This window comes from Solanum dulcamara, chromosome 2 (genome assembly GCF_947179165.1).
Source record: "Solanum dulcamara chromosome 2, daSolDulc1.2, whole genome shotgun sequence".
NCBI lineage: Eukaryota > Viridiplantae > Streptophyta > Magnoliopsida > Solanales > Solanaceae > Solanum > Solanum dulcamara.
In genome coordinates, this window is record NC_077238.1 from 72,448,572 (window position 1) to 72,465,214 (window position 16,643).

Here is a 16,643-nt window from a genome sequence, read left to right on the forward strand (position 1 = left end):
CCTGAGGTTCAGCAGCCTCCACTAGTTGTTGCACGTCCGCCAGCAGTTCAGGAGGGTGTGATATCATTACAGGAGTAGATGATTTTAGAGGTATTCGAGAGGCTGTCACCCCCGATATTTTCTGGAGCTACTGGCGGGGATGCCATGGAGTTCTTGACTACATATCAGGAGTAGTTCCATTTGTTGGGTCTTGTGGAGTCCAAAGGAGCCAACTTCACCGCTCACCAGTTCAGAGGGGTAACCAGGCAGTGGTGGCACTCTTATTTACAATCCAGGCTAGCTGGGTCACTACCATTGACATGGCCCAATTCTCAGAGGCTTTCTTGGATCGATACATCCCTAGAAGTGTTAGGGACCAACTCTAGGATTAGCTTACTCGGTTGGAGTAGGGCCACATGAAGATTACCGAGTATAAGGCCAGATTTCATCAGTTATCCTGGCATACCACTATGATTCAACCCACTGAGGAAGAGTGGGTACAGAAGCATCAGGATGCTCTCATTCCTCCTCAGTCGGAGGGGCCACCACTAGGAGCACAACCCCCAGCTGTACCAGTTATGACCCCAACACTACAGGCAGCAATTGTGTAGCTCCTCACGGCTATTGGGGTTATACCATAGGCCCCGACCCAGTAGCGGGCATACCAACACTACGGGATCTGTCCGTCCAGCCATCACTTGAGGTTCAAAGGGTGTGATATCATTACAGGAGCAGAAGATGTTAGGGGTATTCCAGAGGTTGTGTAACACCCCCTAAAATATTTCGCTAAGATTCGAACATTTCTTCACGTGAGTGTAGACTCGGACCGGAGGACTTGTAATTCTATACATGATTTAGGATTAATTCCTAAGTATTTGAAGTGTGTTAGATGTGTTTAGGGGTCATAAGGGATCTCTAACACCAAGTCGAGTCCAAAGAACTCCAATCGATTAAGTTTTCGGATGAGTTAGTATAATGGTCAACTTCAAACGACCATATCTCCTAGGATATAAATAACTGGGTGGACCACGACCTACCAAATTAAAGGACTTTGAGTCTTCTTTCCAACTCCACCAAGATTGCAATATTTGGAGTTCGGAGTCAAAAGTTATGACCATTTTACTACGGACTAGTACTGCAGGAATATTCAGGCCTGGGCGAAATTCAGGTTTGGCGCTCTAGTGGCTCCCCACGCCACTATAGCGCCAGAAAATAGCCTCAGTAGTTTGGGGCTTGGCGCGACGCGCCACTATTAGATGTGCAGGGTTTTAAGCCTATTTTGGCTTGGCGCTGCAGTGGCGCGAAGCGCCACTATAGCGCCAGCAAGACTTTTGCCCAAATTTCCATATTTTTGGAAGAGGGGCAACTTGGACTTTTTCCAAATTATATATACACCATCCTTGAGCATTTTGGACCATTATTTTCAGCTCCTCTCTCTCTCTCTAAAAAGCCCTAAATATTTTCCTTCTCTTCTTCTTCTTCTTCTCCAAATCCATCTCCAACAAAGGGTGCCTTCAAGAGTTTCAAGGATCCAAGCCTTCCATTGAAGACCTAACATCAAGGTTTCTTCAAAGTCTTCAAACAAGGTATGTAAGGCTAACCTAAAATATGGATTTAGTTCTTCCATATGCCCATAAATGTGTTGAATAGGAGTTGTGAAAGAGTTGAACCTTCTAAGAAGGTTTTCTTGAAAGTTTTCCTAAACTATAGAATGTTTTTTTTGATACTATTGGTTGATTGATGTTTTTAATGATTTGAGTTACTAAATAGTTATCTTTCATATTATTGATTATAAATGTATCTTTGTATATAGATGTTGACGATATTATTGAGTTGAGTTTTGTTGAGAGTATGGATTCATGTTTCATTCACATGAACCCAAGATGAGATTTCTTTGGTCATAATTTGTCTTGAGTTGAGGTGGATGGTTTTGTGTATATATGTATTGATTGGATTGAAAAGGATGAATTGGATAGTTAAGAATGTCCCTTTGTTTCTATAATTTGAACATAGGACTAAAATGAAGATTTGCGGAGTAGATGTTTGATAATGATGTGATGATAATAGTTGACAATGATGTGATGATAATATTTGATGGTGACGTGAATGACGATGTTTTGATGATGGTGTGAGTGATGATGTGAATAGTGATTATTTAATATGTGTAGAATGATTGATGAAGAGGTATGTTGATGAGGATGTTGTGTGATGAAGTGGATTGGAGTATAATGTGATTTTGTGGTATATGATGTGCATAATTTGAGTTGATCGGATGTCTTAGGAATATTTTGAAAATAAATAATCTTTTGAGGAGGAGCTTTAAATAAATTATTTGTGAACCTTTTTGCATAAACTATTTATACACTATTTTGAGTCTAAAGAATTATTAGTTTTATCTTTGATTTAGAAAAGAGTTTAAGTATGAGTTGAGTATGAGGAGCCTTTAAATGAGTTGAGTATTTTTACATTAAAGTATCTATTTTGAGTTTGAGTTGAGGAGTTGAAATTATATTTTAATGTACATAATATTTTCTGCATTCATTGAGTTGAGATTGTATAAATTTTTAAAGAGAAGAGTTTGATGATTTGAGATGAGTCGAGTTGAAAGAAGGTCCAATGAGACTTGTCATTATGAGTTAATTGAGTTGAAATGAGAACAGAGTTGATGAGGTGGCAATGTTCCACATGAAACTAGCCGTGAGGGCTTGTTTGAGATGATTGGAGGAGTCTTATGAGCATGGAGTCATAGGAGGAGTATCGAGCACCGAATTGGGCAAGAGTATAGTCCATACTCGAACCCAATACCTGTGTTGCCAAACATAGGGGGATTGAATCATTAAGTCGGATGCTTCCCCGAGAGATTTGTCCTGACATTATAGGACTTGGTTGGATTGGATCCATGAGTGTTTGATTCGTTCATACCCTGGCAAGGTATGAACGGGCGCGGCAACAACGTTGTTTTTTTGTACCTTCACTGGCTCATAAGTGATGGTTGTCGGTTAAGAGAAACTCCCATTTAGGTCTTGATAGTACTCTGAGTCAGTTGAGTTGAGTGAGTTGCTATATGCTTATGAGTTAGTCCTGTCTAAACTATTTCTTGTTAGACTTAGGACGCTTAAGTGAGTTGTTACATATTTATTGAGTTGATTCCTTTGAGTTGAATTGTAAAACTTTGCATAATTTAATTTGTATATTTACTGAGTTGAGTCCTTTGAGCTGATGGTTGAGTTGGATGTGACTAGATTGGATTTGATTATTGAGTTGATTGTTCAGTTGAGTGTATATAATCGGATTGAACATGATTGAAAGAGATCGAATTGTAAATGATTTGATTGAACTGTATTATACAAGATTGGATTGGACTGTATGGTATATGATTGATCCTTGTCTAAAAATGTATTCTTACTTTAGACTTATGATGCCTTATTTGAGTCTCTCTTATCTTTCTGGTTTGAGATATGTGGACCGACGTTATTCTTCCTCGAGGTACATTTCATTCTGCCATATTACATACTCGTACATTCCACGTACTGACGTCCATTTGGACCTGCATCGTTTCATGATGCAGAGACAGGTTTAAGAGATCATCAATAGGAGCATCATTGGGGATCTATTCGCACTCAGCGTATTGGTGAGTCCTCCCCTACATTCGGAGGACACCGTCTGTGTATTCTTGCATCGAGTTAGCCCTTTTCATTTTGATTTGAGGTAGCCATAAACATGTCATTGGCACCAATTAGATAGTAGTGATAGAGTCTTCATAGACTAGATAGTGATGAGTCGATTGAGTATTTCTATCCTTGAGTTATTCTTGTCAAACTATTTTTTTTTACAAATATTTTAGTTGATTTATTGGCCCATGGCCTTTATTCTTTGAGTTAGACTGATGTTTGAGTTGCCCACCGAATATTCTCTTTATTCTTTTGTCTTCCGCTGATTGAATGAATGAACGGATGTATGATCAGGCTATGTGGTTCGCTTGGGAGCCAGAAATGGTTTCTCAGTGCCGGTTACGTCTAGGGTACCCTCCCGGGGCGTGACAAGTTGTCACCCTCGATATTTTTTAGAGCCATTAGCGAGGATGTCATGGAGTTCTTGACTACCTATTAGGAGTAGCTCCATTCGTTGGGTCTTGTGGAGTCTAGAAGCACCGACTTCACAGTTCACCAGTTCAAAGGGGCAGCCAGGCAATGGTGGTGCTCTTATTTACAGTCCACGCCAGCTGGGTCACCACCATTGACTTGGGCCCAGTTCGCAGAGGCTTTCATGGCTCGATACGTCCCTAGGAGTGTTAGAGACCGACTCAGGGATCAGTTTACTCGATTAGAGCAGGGCCACATGATGATTGCTGAGTACGAGGCCAGATTTCATTATTTATCCCAGTATGCCACTATGATTCTACCCACTAAGGAGGAACAGGTATGATATTTTGTACGCATATTGAGATCTTACCTAAGGTTGGGGACCGAGCACTTGGTTTCTGTAGGCCGCTCTTTTTTAGATGTGGTGGATCATGCCCGCACAATTGAGATAATTCATCGCCAGGCCAAAGAGGGCAGCAATAAGAGGCCCAGACATCAAGATAGCTATAATGGGTCTAGTGTAGGGGCCATGACAGTTATGATAGGCCCCGCCAGCAGTTCTAGTAGGATAGGTACCAGTTGGGTTAGTCCAGCCAGCTGGTTCAGGCTGCCCTGCCAGCAGTAGTCAGTCTCATACTGGGTTCCACCGCAGGGTAGAGCTCAAGGGGATCAGGTTTGCTTCATTCCTACTTGGATCACGCATCGCTCAGCTTTAGGATGCTTTGATTGTGGCTCACTGGAGCACTAGGCTAGAGAGTGTCTCGACCGAGCTAGACCATTGGCAGTAGTGCCACCTCCATCAAAAGGTATAGATCGGTGTCAAGTCCATGGCAATGGTCAGTAAGATGTTCGGGGAGGTCCCCAGGGAGGCAGGTCAGGTGATTATAGGGCAGGCCGACATGGCCATTTCTATGATGCTCCGATAAGGGCAAAGACTGAGGTATCAGATGATGTTATCATAGGTACTATCCTTATTTGTTAGGAGATTGTTTTATCTTTATTTGATCCAAGTTCCACATATTCCTATGTGTCTATATATGTTTCTCCCTATCTGGGTATTGTTTATGAGTCACTTTAGGTGTCGTTGTATGTTTTGACCCCGGTATGGGATTCCTTAGTAGTGGATCAGGTTTGCAGATCCTTTCTGGTGACTATTCAGGGGTATGAGACTCGGGCAAATCTTATTTTACTAGATATGTTGGACTTCGATGTTATTCTCGGCATGAATTAGTTATCCCCTTATCATGCAATTTTGGACTGTTATGCCAAGATCGTTACATTAGCCATGCCTTGTATTCCTCTGATCTTGTGGCGGGGCATTTATAGTCGCCCACCGATTGGGATCATATCCTTTATGCAGACTCAGTAGCTAATTATGTCCAGTGTTTGGCGTACTTAGCATATGTCTATGATATGTCCAGCGAGGCCCCTATCATTGATTCACTCCCTGTGGTTAGGGAGTTTACTAATGTCTTCCCTACTGACCTACCCCCAGAGAGAGATACTGACTTTGCCATAGATTTGGATTTGGGCACTAAGCCCATTCTATACCACCTTACCGTATGGCCCCCGCAAAGCTCAAGAAGCTTAGTGTGTAGCTTGAGGATTTTCTAGGTAAGGGATTTATTCTCCTGAGTGTGTCACTCGGGGTGCACCCATCCTGTTTGTTAAGAAGAAGGATGAGACTATGCGGATATGTATTGATTACAGGCAGCTGAACAAGGTGACGGTGAAAAATAGTTACCCTATGCCTTGAATTGATGATCTGTTCAACCAGCTTCAGGGTGCAGCCATGTTTTCTAAGAATGGCTTAAGGTCTGGCTACCACTAGTTGCGGATTAGAGCAGACGACATTTCTAATACTACTTTTCGGACTCGCTATGGCCACTACGAGTTCCTTGTAATGTCTTTTGGGATTACTAATGCCCCTGTAGCTTTTATAGACCTTATAACTCGAGTATTTAGGCCTTATCTTGACTACTTCGTGATTGTATTCATTGATGATATATTGATATACTCGAGGAGTAGGGAGGAACACGCGTAACACTTGAGGGTTGTGCTCCAGACTTTGAGAGATCAACAACTTTATGCTAAATTCTCAAAGTATGAGTTTTGGTTAGAGTCTGGGGTATTTCTAGGACATGTGGTTCCAAAGAGGGTATCAGGGTGGATCCGATAAAGATTGAGGCTATTCGTAGTTGGGCTAGGCCCACATTTATTATAGAGATTCAGAGCTTCGTTGGATCAGCTAGTATTATAGGCACTTCATTGAGGGTTTCTCCATTATTGCAGCTCCATTAACCCATTTGACCCGCCAGGATGTTCCCTTTGTGTAGTTCGAGGAGTATGAGTCGAGCTTTTGGAAGCTTAAGGAGTTGCTCACCACCGCTCCTATTCTGACTCTTCCAGTTGAGGGAGAGAACTTTTCGGTATATTATGATGCTTTTAGTGTGGGTCTTGGGTGTGTACTTATGCAGTGGGGATGAGTTATTGCGTATGCTTCCAAATAATTGAGAGTGCATGAGTACAAGTACCCCACTGATGATTTGGAGCTAGCAGTAGTAGTTTTCGTGCTCAAAATGTAGAGGCACTACTTATACAGAGTTTATTGCGATATATATATATATAGATCACCATAGCTTACAGTACATTATGAGTCATAGGGATCTTAATTCTAGACAGCGGTGCTAGATTGAGCTACTAGCCGATTATGACATATCTAACCTCTACCTTTCGGGCAAGGCAAATGTAGTAGTGGATGCCTTGAGACGGAAGACAGAGAGTATGGGTAGTTTAGTCTACTTGTCTACTGCGGAGCGACCACTAGCCTTGGACATCCAATCTTCATCTAATAGGATGGTTAGGTTGGACATCTCAAATTTTGAATCAATTTTGGCTTTTCTAGGAGCTTATTCATCTCTATTAGATTAGATTCGTGGTCGGCAGTAAGAGGATGGGGCATTGGTAGAGCTTCGAGAGTTAGTATTGCGAGGCGAGGGTGGCCAAGCTTCTATAGATTCAGATGGGATACTACTATTTGATGACCGACTTTGTGTCCCCAGAGTTGGAGACTTCATTCAGTTGATCCTTTGCGAGGCCCATGATTCTAGGTACTCTATTCATCTAAGCACCGCAAAGATATATCGGGATTTGAGACAGCATTATTGATAGTGTGGCATGAGGAGAGATATAAATAAGTATGTATCCCATTATTTGAGTTGCCAAAAGGTTAATGTCGAGCATTAGTGGCCTGGTGGAGTCTTTCTGAGATTACCCATTCCCGAGTGGAAATGGGAATGGATTACCATAGACTTCATGATGGGATTACCTCGGACACCCAAAGGTAATGATAATATTTAGGTCATTGTTGATCGATTGAATAAGTCAGCTTATTTCTTGCTAGTATGGTCCACTTTTACTGTAGATCATCTAGCTCGGATCTATATTCAGGAGGTGGTCCATCTATATAGAGTATCGGTGTCCATTATATCAGATATGGGATCTTAATTTACTTTTAGTTTCTGAAGGGCCTTTCAGAGAGAGTTGGGAACCCGAGTTGATCTTACCACGACATTTCATCCACAAACTGACGGTCAGTCAGAGCATACTATTCAAGTTTTGGAGGATATATTGCGAGCTTGTGTATTAGAGTTTGAGGGTCATTGGGAGAAGTACTTACCTTTTGCGGAGTTTGCGTACATTAACAGCTACCACTCTAGTATTCAATTGGCCCCATTCGAGGCCTTATATGGTAGGCATTGTCGCACTCCGATTGATTGGTTTGAGTCTTTAGAGCCTGGGCCGCGCAATATCGATTTACTTTGAGATACCATAGCCAGAGTCTAGGTTATTCAGGATAGGCTAAGGATAGCTCAAAGTAGGCATCAGAGTTATGCTGATCGTAGGCATCGACCCTTATGCTTTGAGGTTAGAGATCGGGTATTCTTGCGGGTTTTTCCCTTGAAAGGCGTGATGAGATTCAACAAGCGGGGTAAGCTTAGCCCCAAGTATATCAGGCCCTTTGAGATTCTGAGGAGAGTTGGAGCGGTTTCTTATGAGTTGGATTTGCCACTATCATTTTTAGCTACACACCCTATTTTTCATATTTCTATACTGCGTCGGTATATTTTAGATGAGTTTCACGTGCTTCATTGTGATTTTGTTGAGTTGGATGATCGTCTGACTTTTGTTGAGGAGTCGATTGCTATTCTAGCTAGAGATGTTTGCCAGCTTCCTTCTAAGTCCATCCCTGTGGTTAAGGTTCAGTGGGAGGCATTGTCTGATTGAGGAGGCTACCTGGGAGACCAAGCAAGAGATGCGGGAGCAGTTCCCAACTTATTTGGCCCTCCAGGCATACCCTTGTCTTTACTTTCACAGACAAAAGTTCTTTTAGTAGTGGATGTTGTAATGACCCTCCAGGTCATTTTCTTAATAATAATTCCATTTCATTATTTAGAGCATTCCTTTAGTGACCCCGGGTCATTTATGACCTGCTGGCACTGGTAGCACAGCCGCCTGGTCGTCTGGGTTTTAGACCCGTTTCCTTGTTTCTAAGCTTTTATAACTTGAAAAATTGAGTTTGGTCATAACTTTAGAAAAACAACCTCAGAATAGAATTCTGACGGTTTCATTAGCTTTGGAATGGGCAAATTAAGTTAGCAACTTGGTCAGAATGAGTATCGAGGCAATCGGTACAAGTTTGGTGCCATTTGGTACTTTTTTCTTTAAAATTTGGCCTATGGTTGGCTTTGATCAACTTTCTTGGAAAATGCACTCGGATGGAAATTCTGACAATGCAGTTAGCTCTGGAACATCAAGTTTAGTCTATAAAGACCTTTTGTTCAGCTCTCGAGACTTTTGGGTTTATTTTGACCCCCTCGGTGGATTTTAATATTCAGAGGCAGGACCCATATTTGATTGTAATGATCTCTAATGGGAATTTCGACTGCACCATCGAGTTTGGAATATCATTTCCTATCAGATTCCATATACAATTTGTGTTTTTTCAGACTTCAGATGAGTCCGGAGCGTCAGAACCAAGTATTTGATAATTGTTGAAATCTGGTGGTGCGCTAGTACACCATATCTGGTGCACCCTCGCCTCTATTAAAGCCACTAATTTCAGCATTTACTTGGAAATTAGCTTCACGTTATACCTTAATTTCTCCTTCATTTCAAGCTCAAATTTGATGATCTAAAGATCTAAATTCTAGATATTTTCGTAGGGAATCTAGTGGTGAGCTTGTAAATGAGAGGAGAAGCTTCGTGTGAGGTAAGAAATAGAATCTAGCTACTGCTCTAGTGATTTTTGAAGTTATTTTATTGATATTATGGAGGTTGTAACTTGATCAATTTAAACCTGATTTGAGTGTTTTTTGAGGCTAGATTGTAGATTTTTTGCAAGGATTGTCATAGTGTAATTTTTTTAGGTGGAAGGGTATCGGTTTTTTGAAATTAGATGATCAAGAAGCTGTCATTTTTTATCTTTTATTCGAATTTTGTGAATTATCATTGCATACTCGTCCCGCATAGTTTTCAACCCCGAATTGTGTTATATTGTTGATCTTTGAGTATGGAGTGATATTTAGAACCTACTTTTGAGGTTAAATCCAAAATTTCAGATGCGAGTCCCACATTTTCAGATTTAGATCTCGAAATTTGTCCATCTCAAAAAATTATAAAATTAGTGGCTAAATGACCGTATTGACATTATGATTCTTTTTTGATAGCGTGACAGCGTTCTAATACCACTCAGAAAGAAAAGGCTCTGGCACTGTGATTTAGAGCTCGAGTGTTCAGCCTATAGGTAGGTTACGACTTTCCTTTCTTTAGGTTGAGTCGGAATGTGTTAAATCATGTTGAGATTGATGGAATTTGGGTTGGATAGCTTATCTGTAATTCTTAGGTGTTAGAAATCATGTTTAGGCATTTTATCGGGTTTTCGCGTATCTGGAAGCATGTGTATCTTGTCGTTATTCGTCGGTATTTTTCGGAGAGTTGAATGAGAATGTTGTTGATATTGTGGAGTATGTTGGCCTTAGTATAGATTGTAAACCTACTTTGGTTGACCTAGCATCGCTCCGACGGACTTAGATCCTTGTAGAATGGTGTAGCGGGCTAGTGCCTGGTAGTTAGCCTTAGCTAGGAGATACCTTTGCTCTTAATAACACCTTTATCCATAACTCGGTATAATCATGACTTTGAGATGCATTGGTAATACTAGATTTCGTGACTATTTGGCTTTAGCTCCGGTTCATGTTTTGGCGGCATATTAGTTGGCGCCTTAGGGATGAGATTCTCGGTACTGTTGTTGTCTAGTTGGAAAGGAGAATATTTGGCACCATGGGATAAATTATCTATGAGCATCCGGATATCGATTTTTGGCCTCCATTCTGAATTATTGAGGAGCATTCGGGTACCCAACCCCGACCTCTGTCGACTTGCTAGTATGATGAGCATCCGGGTACCCAGTCCCAGCCTCGACCACATCGGTGTATTATGGCAAGCATTTGGGTACCCAGTCCCGGCCTTAGCCATGTTGGACATTCGGGCGAGCATCTAGGTCCCAGTTCTGGCCTCAACCCCTAAGGCACCCCTTGTTCATTGACTCTTGGAGATTCTGGGTTTGGAAATGATACAGTTCTTCGATTCCTGACATCACAGATTCTTGGTTCCTAGCCTTGGTAGTTATAGCTATTCTATATACTCGACGGACTTATAGGGGTTTGTCCGTATTTTTATTTAACTTGCGTACGAGTGTCTCTACTAGGCTTATAGAGGACCAGTTGGGTATAGGTATATTTAGTTCTCGTAGAATTACTCTTTTCACGTTAGATGCTTATGTTGATACCTATTTAGGCTTATTCCTCTTTTTCATATTATTTTTACCTTTTCTGCTCAGTCGGCCTATGATGCCTACTAGGTACATATTGTCTTGGTACTCATACTACACTTTGCATCTACTTTCATAATGCAGGATCGAGCACCAGCTACCGTCGTGGATAGATCGAGCATGTTGCAGTCAGCTTCGAAGACTAGGGTGAGTACTTGGCGATTTTGGATAATTTTTGTCTCCTTCAGTATGGATGACCCGTCTTTTGCTGTTTGAGACTAGCCAGTTGTTGTATACATATTTTTAGTCCACTTTCAGGACTTGTACTCGTCTTTTATTTTGTAGCAGCTATGTACTTGTGACTTCTAGGTTCTGGGAGGAATCTTTAGTTGTTTATAGCATGTTTTGGTTTACTTCCGCTTATTCTTTTTGCTTATTTTTATAATTTGCCACTCTTGTTTAGTTTCTGACCTCAAACCCATTACTTGGAGTTTTGAGTTTAAGGGTTGGCTTACCTACTGGTGGGTTATAGTAAGTGTCATCATGACTGAGGAATCAGGTTATGACATAAGGTTATTGCCTACGCTTTGATGCAGCTTAAAATTCATGAGAGGAATTACCCGACTCGCAACCTTGAGTTGGCAGCCATAGTATTTGCTCTCAAGATTTGGCATCATTATCTCTATGGCATGCATGTTGATGTATTCACAGACCACAAGAGCCTACAGTATGTATTTACTTAGAAAGAGTTGAACCTGAGGCAGAGGAGATGACTTGAGCTGCTCAAGGACTATGATATGAGCATTATCTACCACCCACGTAAAGCTAATGTTGTTGCTGATGCTCTTAGCAGGTTATCTTGGGGAGCCCTGCCCATGTGAAAGAGGGAAGGAGGGAGTTGGATAAAGAGGTGCATAGGCTTGCACGTTTGGGAGTTCAACTTATTGATGCTAGTAATGGTGGTACCATTGTTTAGAATGAGGCAGAATCATCTCTACTTGTAGAGGTAAACGAAAAGCAAGATCAAGATTACATGAGAGTTTGAAAACTTGTTTGGAATCAACAATGGTGAATCCGGTGGAGATGGTAGCAGCGGCGCAGACATAGAAATGGTAAGTGGTGGAGAGATTTGGTCTATGTTGATATGGACAAGAATGAAAATATATATTTTTCAGAAAAAGGATTATTAAAAATATATATATATTTATGAAAAGAGATATGAAAAATAAAATTTTAATATTTATTTTTTGTGTTCACTCTCTCAAAGAGAGTAAAATACACTCATCTTGCCAGCTAAGCATTTAGGGAGGTAATAATTTCAATTTTAAACACTTCAGGTGGTGGTAGGACCTCCGTAAAATCTAAGTGTGTAGTTGAAAATTCGAGTATAGATTGAGGAGGCTTTTGGCTATTTTCTCATTTTGAAATTGTTGTTATTTCAAAATTCAAAACCTAGTAAATTTTCAAAGCAGTGAAAAGAAACATCATCTTATCCTTCCGGCGAGTGAAATTTGTTTCATCAAATTAAATCTACCAAGCTTGATGAAATCCTTATTCACCAAAGAGATTCCTGAATTTCCATTGATATCTATATATAACAATAGAATCACTCTTTTGAATTGTTAGAAAATAGACGAAGAGAATAAAAGGCAAAGGCTTGAGGCGTGAATTGTCTGTCAATGTGATTAGCAGACAACGCTCTTTTAGAATACACCAAGCTTATTATCGATTAAATTAAAAATGACAGATAAATAGTAATTGAAATCTTTATTAATAGAGAACATAAGCAGTTGAAATTGCACTTATTCAAAAAGGTTACTACAATCCATTTGTAAAACAAACACGTTCCCTCAGAATATTTTTTAAGTACAAAATATCTTAATGGTGGTACCCAAACTATTTCAGTGATGCTATCCAAAATAGTTCATCTAACACCCATGGTATCCAAAATATTTCAACTACCTTGAATAATTACTCTAATATTACAAACTATATAACTAATAGAGTATTAAGGCGCTTGAAAGGACAAAAAAAAAACTAGGTAAACACCAATAATTGATGAATCGACTCTATTAAGAAAATTACAAAGTCAAAAAGAAAACAAGAAAAAATGTTCTCCATTTCATAAATTTCTCAATTTTACATAATGACATACGAAGACAACCCGAAATTTCACTAGCTTGTTGTAGTAAAAGTAACAAGATCCAGTGAACGGTTGTCTATGCCAGTCTTTTTAAGTCTAGTAGTCTATAATGGGTTCTCCAATGGTGAGGTTACGTTCCAATGTCCATGGTAAGTTGAAGATCTTGGCTGTGATGAACTTGAAGATCTTATTCACATTTATGTTATAGGCTGAACCTTAGCATATGCTCTTGCCTGTTCAAACAAAATTTTAAAATTATGTTATGTTTACGATAATTACAAATAAAGTTTTATTTAGACAATCGATGACTTGAAAAAAAAAATGGTAATTGACCAGCTATCATAAGTTAAACTATGCTATTAATGCGAAAAATCTTTACGTTGTGAATTTCCAATACTTGTTAACGAATGAACCCTGTTTTCTCTTAATCAAATATTCTTTCCGTTTCAATTTGTCTGTCTTACTTTCTTACTTAGCCTGTTTCAAAAAGAATGTTTTTTACTCCTTTTTTGACAACACTTTAATTCTAACTTTACACTAGACATTTTGATAAATTCTACATATCTTTAATTTAAAACCACAAAATTCAAAAGTCTTTTTACTTTCTTAAACAATGCTTAAAACCAGACAAACAAATTGAAGCAAATGAAGTATATATTATACTTCATCTCAGTTTATCATTTATTTGTACCACAAAGAATTAGTAAAGATACCTGTAAAGCGATTGTCCATTGCACATGTAATGGTAATTGAGCAAAATCATCAAACTTTGTTCCTATTAGAACTGGAATTGCCGTCTGAAAACCAAAAAAAAAAAAAATTAGTCACATTAACATATTCTTTAATATTTCATCTAGAAAAAGGGAAAATAAAATGGAAAGATTTAATCTTGTTTCCTGATTCCATTTTCTTGCTTGTTGATACCAGCTAACTACACTGTTATTCATCAAAATTCGAAAAATGGTCAAAATGTCCTTAAATTATGTAAAATTGAATAAAAATACCACCAGCTAATAGTTTGATCTAAAAATATCTTTATCGTCAATATTTTGATCCAAAAATGTCCTTATGGTTACTTAACGAGTCAAATGATGATCTTAGACAATAATCAAAATCATGATCCTCTAGTTTCTTGTTAGCAAAACAAAGAAGAAGAGATTTTTATCTATTTAATGTACAACGACTTGTGATATCAAACATAAACAACATTGCTACAGAGTCTTTACAAGCTACTGGAATATGAGAAACGTCACCTGCAATATCATAAACATGATGATTTTAGAAAATTTCATATTCGCATAATTGTATCATTTCGAAATGTCACGAAAATAAGAAGAAAAAAGAAAAGGAATTGGATATATGTAGATTTGATTAAATTTTTATTTGCAGCCCAAAAACTTGGGACATTATCCGACTCAAAATGAGATGTTTCGGGCAATCCACGTAAAAAAGAAAGAAGAATGAGTCGAATCTGGATCAACGGATCGAGGAAAGGATATACCTTCGACTTCCTAAATGTTATAAGAGATTCTAGCGCCACTAACACATAGAGTTTTGTCCATATGGTTTAACCCTGTTATTGAAAAACCTTCTTCCCCTATCTCCTTCCCTACATACTTTGACTGCAATTCAACACAAAAATGACAAATCCATGATTAGTTAAACTAGAATTATATCCTAAATATGCATATGAATTAAGAGGTGCATTGGTGGTGTAGCGGAGTCAAAAATTCATACAAGAGGATTCAATTGTTTATATATGATCAAAAATAATTGTTTTTGCCTCATTTGCATGGCCGGTTCAATTGGAAACCCTTTGCCTTTTTTAAGGTCCGACTTAGGGTGTTATTTATTGCATTTAAATTTTGAATCCACCTCTGTAATGTAAATAATGTTGCATGCATGCATAGGAAGAAAATTTCTAGTAATTATTTATAAATTATACTAAAATTATGATAACCAAAAAACTTGTCTTTCCAATATGATAATCACCCAAGAGGCTGATTTTTAAAGCAACTAAATCCTCCATGGAATCCTTGTTGGAATTATTGTTGGCTAAACTACTAGAAAAAACATTGGCGGAGGCAGGGACGGTGGCCGGAGAAGATGACATTAGATGTCGATTGGTGGTGGTAATGATTCAAAAGGTAGGATTTTGTGTTGTAATAATTCTTGGAATCAGGCAAGGGGTGTTTCTTGGACCGTGTTAAGGAAGGGACGATGGGAAGAAAAATGAGTTTTTGGTTTGCTTTTATATTTGGAGAGTTAAGTGTTGAATCCGTGGGTAATTCTTGGGAATGAGTGAATCTCCCAATGTTAGTGTTGTTGACTCCATAAGAAATTCTTGGGAATGAGTGGATTCTAGATGATCTACTTTGCCTTTTTTTTTTCACCCCTTAATTACTTTGAAGTCCAACTACTTTGGATTCGTGTCAAAAAAAATCATTTTTGAAATGAAACGCTCCTAATTAAAAAAGATTCTAACATTTATGTATAAGAAGTACTTACCATCCATCATAATTTTTAAAGATTGTTCGATGGATTAGCTTTGATATTATTTAATCTCTTATTTAGTAATGTTTTTAACCTATGTATAATCAATAGATGCATTACTTATACACCTAATACGGTACTCTTTGTATACATAGTAAATCATGACAATAACAATACGGGATATTGTTCCTATTCTGATACACCCTATTCACTATTATTTTTTATTCTAATACATGTTATTTATTTAATACAACAAAACAAATAATCAATAAAAGATAATGTCAACACTACTCCTGACATTTATTAATACACCATATTTAAACTATTCTTAGACAGGTAAAAATCATTTAAAGTCCCAAATTTGCATTAAGAATCAACTTTCCCCCTCTAACTTTAGAAAATAGGCATTCCCCTCAACTTTGGAAAATAGACACCCTCCCCCCAATCTTATGCCATGTCTATTTTACTCTTTGACATTTTCAATCCTCCATCTATATAATACCTTTTTATATTATACATAATATTTTATTTTTAACATAACACAAGATCCCCCTAGATAATGCTCAGAGGAAAATGAAATACAACATAATATCTAGGTGTTGGTAGTGTTCCAGTCCACAGGTGGAAACAATCCTTTGGAGATCTATACATGATGTGTCTATGGCTCTTTATTGCAAGTTGTGGTGGGATTTCAATACCAAATCATCACTTTGGAGATCTTTTAGGAGCAACCAGTATTACAAAAAATAGAATGCAATGAAATACAATGAAAACATGGAAAACATCACATATGGTGGCATCCTGTTTTCCAGAGAAGACATTCAATCAGTTTAGTTGATCAATGATAGGTTTCAAACATCCTCCAGAGCCTCAGGACTCATAGCCAATGTAAGCAAAAACTCTATTAATTTCAGGGGTGTGGAACAACTGTCCAACAACAAATTATTGAGATTTTGGGGTTCATAAAGGGAGAAATTCCATTTAGACATCTTGGTGTCCATTTGAGCACCAAGGGGTCTTTTGGTGGCTAATTAGAGTTCTGTAGGTATTAATAATGTAAGGATTAGTTATGAGTGAGTCTATGTAGGTAGCAGTTGTGCAGGAATTAGTTATT

The 16,643-nt window shown here is 38.6% G+C and overlaps 1 pseudogene; it reads right to left on the reverse strand.

Moving 5' to 3' along the window:
• Positions 1-13,024: 13,024 nt before the first annotated feature.
• LOC129872843 (septum-promoting GTP-binding protein 1-like) lies at positions 13,025-15,238 on the reverse strand (annotated as a pseudogene).
• Positions 15,239-16,643: the final 1,405 nt, after the last annotated feature.